The sequence below is a fragment of the Vulpes vulpes genome, chromosome 10, assembly GCF_048418805.1.
Source record: "Vulpes vulpes isolate BD-2025 chromosome 10, VulVul3, whole genome shotgun sequence".
Classification (NCBI taxonomy): Eukaryota; Metazoa; Chordata; class Mammalia; order Carnivora; family Canidae; genus Vulpes; species Vulpes vulpes.
The window spans coordinates 3,864,386-3,869,034 of record NC_132789.1 but is presented as its reverse complement, the minus strand read 5'-3'; the positions used below and the strand labels follow the sequence as shown (position 1 = coordinate 3,869,034).

The 4,649-nt window shown below is 55.9% G+C and overlaps 1 long non-coding RNA gene across 1 annotated transcript; it reads left to right on the top strand.

Moving 5' to 3' along the window:
- Positions 1–570: 570 nt before the first annotated feature.
- On the top strand, positions 571–2,234 carry LOC112933870 (uncharacterized). The gene is made up of 4 exons (XR_011995043.1): positions 571–732; positions 1,354–1,429; positions 1,567–1,743; positions 2,019–2,234. It is a non-coding gene; the product is annotated as an uncharacterized lncRNA (long non-coding RNA).
- Positions 2,235–4,649: the final 2,415 nt, after the last annotated feature.

Sequence of the window (4,649 nt, the reverse complement as noted above, 5' to 3'; positions counted from 1 at the left end):
TGGGGGTGGCCAGAGCGTGGCCGGAGCTCTGGTGGGCGGGGCCGGAGCTCAAGTAGGCGTGGCCGGAGCTCGGATGGGCGGGGGCGGGGCCCGGGGGGGCGGGACCGGAGCCCGGGGGGCGGGGCCGGAGCTCCGGGAGGCGGGGCCGGAGCTCAGGTGGGCGGGCCCGGGGGTGGGGACGGAGCTCAGGTGGGCGGGGACCGGGGGCGGGGCCGGAGCTCAGGTGCGCGGGGGCGGAGCCCGGGTGGGCGGGGCGGGGCCAGAGCGCGGGTGGGCGGGGCGGGGCCGGAGCGGAGGCGGAGTGGCGCGGGGGCGGGGCTGAGCCCGGGTGGGCGGGGCCGGGGCGGGGCCGTAGCTCAGGGGCGGGGGCCCGGAGCTTGGCCGGAGCGTGGCCGGAGCTCTGGTGGGCGGGGCCGGAGCTCAAGTAGGCGTGGCCGGAGCTCAGGTGGGCGGGGCCGGGGCCCAGGGGGCGGGGACGGAGCTCAGGTGCTCAGGGCCGGAGCGGGGGCGGAGCCCGGGTGGACGGGGCGGGGGCGGGGCCGGAGCCCGGGTGGGCGGGGCCGGCAGGGAGCCCCGCCCCGCGTGGGGGCCGTGACGCCCTGGGACCGTAGGGCCGTGGGGGCCCCGCCGAGCGACCCCGGCGGGATCCGGAGCCGCTTGCGGGAGGGCCGGCAGGGGCCAGGCGCGGACACCGGGGGCCCCGGGGGCGCTCCTCGGCCGTGGCGGGCCGAAGTAAGGCAGCAGCAGGCGGCTGGCGCCCGGGAAGGGGGCCCGGATCGCCGGGGTCCCCAGGAGTCGGGAGCCCCCCCGGAGATCAGGGATGGGCGGGCTGGGGTGGCGGCCCCCGGAACGCGTCTCTGAGCCACATTGGCTGTTCCCGGGGCTCCCGGTGCACCCCCGGAGTGCGGCGGGCGAGGCCAAGGGAAAGCTCCCCCGGGCGCCCTGCACCTCCCCCCCCCCCCCCCCCCCCCCCGGGGCAAACCGCGGCTCTGCTGCCGGCCGCTTCCCTCTGCCCAGCTCGGGCCTGGTCCTCGTCCTCGTCCTCGTGAGGGCAGCCGTGGGGGGGAACCGTCCGCGGCTGGGCTCCCCGCCCCTCGCCTGGAGCTGTGGCAGGACGAGGACACCCAGGGTCTTGCGCCCCCTTCTCCCCAATCAACCTGCCCATCGTGGCCCACGGAGCGAGTCACCCCCACAGCGCTTGCCTCTTGCCAGAAATCTAGCATCTCCCCGCGGGCACCGAGATTGACTTCAAAGCAATTTGGGGTTGCTGGTGGAGACTGGGGTTCAGCGGGGCTGGTCTCTGGGGAGGTGGGTGCGAGTCTGCTGGATAGAATGGGCTTCCCCATCCCACAGCAGAAATACAGACTCTTGGAGGCAATGTAATGGGCCCGGAACACAGCGCCTAGAACGTTCCAGAGGAGGTCAACTGGTATGTTCTTGCTATTTTTATTCTGCAAGCGTGGCGTCGGGGTAGCCACGGCAGGGATTTGGCAATGGCAGGGCTGGTGGAGAGGAGGTCAGCCTCTGGGTCCTGGGAGCTGTAGGCATAAGGAGCTGTTCCTGCAGGACACAGGCTCCGGAGGAGTCCCAGAGTCCCAGGGTCCTATCAAGTGCAAGGAGAAGGCTGCCCACTGAGTTGACGGAGCTGCAGGTGGCAGCGCTGAGCGCTGGGGCCCTGGTGGCCAACCCTACTCTGCAGGTGCACGGTGTCTGCTCCTCCTGCCCGCTGGCTGGGGGCTGCAGGTATGCCTGTCCTGGGATGGGCGGGCTTCTGAAAGCCAAGAGCACATCATAAAATCATTTCCTGCAGCATCTGGGTAGTTTAGCGAAGCCACCAAGTCTAGATTTCGGCTCGGGGCATGATCTCAGCGTTGTGGGATGGAGCCGTGTGTCAGGCCCCCACTCTGCCACAGTCTGCTGGTCTCCCTCTCCCTCTGCCCCTTCCTCCACTCATGTCTGTTCTCTCTCTCTCAATAAATAAATAAATCTTAAAAAAAAAATCACTTCCTCTCTTCCAGGAACCTTTCTTCCTAAAGCTGGCCTATGAACACAATGGAAAGGGTGTTGCAAAATGACATGTAAAAGTTGATTTTTCCAGACGCCTGGGTGGCTCAGCAATTGAGCATCTGCATTCAGCTCCGGGCATGATCCCAGGTCCAGGGATCCAGTCCTGCATCTGGCTTCCTGCGGGGAGCCTGCTTCTCCCTCTGCCTATGTCTCTGTGTCTCTCATGAATAAATAAATAAAATCTTTAAAAGTAATAATAATAAAAAAATAAAAGTTGATTTTTTCTTTCCCAAAGTCACTGCCCATCGCTGGAAATTCCCTGGAAATCTCCCTTCTTTGAAGCTGCAGGTTCTCAGACAGCACAAATATATCCTGTTTTCCCTGCAAATATCCTCTCTACTGTTTACAATTCCCCCTTCTCCCTCAAACTCCAATTACACAGAAGTGGGATAGTGGTGTGGGTGAAGGCATTTTTCTTTTCTGTTAACTTGAAAAGGCGAAATAGATCTCCAGGGTCAGTGCACACCAGGGTCAATGCAGAAGGAAGCTGGGTGTGTGGACAGTGAGGGACCTTGGGCTATTTTAGGTGTGGAGGTCCTGAAGGTCCTTAGGAAGGCTGGCTTTGGAATAGGGATGGGAATGAGCAGAAGGAGAGCATGGGTACTTGGAGGACCTGTCTAGCCAGAGAATAGCTGGTAAAATGGAATAAATCTGCTGCCTGGAGGAATCCCAAGAGGGGCAGGCGGCTGGAGAAGAAGAAGAGTCAGGGGAAGTGGGATCTGGAGCTGGACTTGGAGAACCTCACAGTCCCTGATGGACACCTGAAGCCTCTGTCCTTCCCTAAAATCCATTCTCCCTTACCTTCCTCACCATAGACGTCACTATAGCTCAGCGCAGTAATGACTACATTTTCAGACTTCTCTGTGTAGGGTAGGTTTGACCCTATGTGACCCTAACTCACATATCAGAGGTTGTGGTGACTGAAATTTCCTTGATGTGTTTTTAATGGAAGGAAGTGCACCTTCCTGTTTTCTGGTGGCTGGAATGTGGAGGTAATGGCTGGAGCCCCATCTTGGACCATGAGGTAACCTCAAGAATGGAAGCTTCACTCAGTGGAGCAGCAAGAGAGCAGTATCTGGGTCTCACCCTGGGGTGATAGCCTCTAGATTTCACTGTTGTGAAAGAGAAATACATTTCTTTCTGATTTAAGGCTCTGCATTGTGGGAGCCTTCTGTGATACACAGCTGAACCTAATCTATTGGATATACCCCCCCCAAAAGAAAAAAAAAGTCAAATTTTATCCTAACCTAGGGGAAATGTTTGTAGGGCATTAAGCCAGGGAATGGAATGACATATTTCATTCTTTCAAAAGCTCTCTGACTACTAGTAGAGATTAAGTTTCACTAATTTTCCAAGGTAAGAAGTAGGGCAGTGGGTTGAGGGTTCTGGCTATCCAGCAGAAAACAGTAATTGGGTTAGATGATGCAAAAGTGCTGTAGGTGATGATGGACGGTCATACTTGGGATGGATTTATGTGCTGTGTACTTTGGCTTATCACATGTTTGGATTTTTTTAAATTTTGCTTTTCATGGGACACCTGGGTGGCTCAGCGTTTGAGCTCTGCCTTTGGCTCAGGGCATGATCCTGGGGTCCTGGGATCGAGTCCCACATCAGGCTTCCTGCATGAGGCCTGCTTCTCCCTCTCGCTGTGTCTCTGCTTCTCTCTCTGTGTGTCTATCATGAATAAATAAAACTTAAAAAAATTGCTTTTCAGAGGAGTACTTTATATGGAGTAAAGCACACCCATATTCAATGTATAGTTTGAGTCATTTAGACAAATACACATACCCATGGAACTAGCATCACAAGATACAGAATATTCAAAAAGAAGGATCTAGACTATTCCATCACCCCCAAAAGTTCCCTCTTTTTCCTTCATGGTCAGTACAAGCAAGAACTCTATGCCCAGGCAAACACCAATTTTCTTTTTGCCACTACAAACTAGATGTGTCCCTTCTAGAATATCATATCAGTATTTTCATGCAGCATGATGTCTGGCCTCTTTCAGTCTGCAAATGCTTATGAGATTCATGCACATCGCTATGTGACTCTGTAGTTTACTCCTTTTTATGGCCACCCGGTGTTTTATTGCCGGTGATATACCTCCACTTGTTTATCCTCTCACGTGCTGATCAACACTGGGATTTTTTCCAGACTTTGATTATTGTGAAAAAAGCTGCTAAAAACTTTCACATGGAAGTCTCTTTGCTAAGAGTAGAATTGCTGGATCATGTGGTAAGTGTGGGTTTAAGCTTTGAAGGAGCTACCAAGCTTTTTTTCCAAGTGGTCGTACAGCTTCTTACACTCCTGCTAATGAACTTTGAGAGGTCAGCTTGCTCCTCATCTTCACTAACCCTTTGTATTATCAGTCTCTCAAACTTTATCCCTTGCCTATGGATCACTAATTGTGTTCCCTCTGCTGATGTGCCTAGCTAAAAAGCCACATTGGCCAGGAGATAAGACGGCCCCATGACAGGGTCTGAAATGCAAGAAGGGGTTCTTGGCCAAGACTTCTGGTGAAACCTTTAAACTGGGCATGGAGGGGCACCTGGGTGGCTCAATGGTTGAGTGTCTGCCTTTGG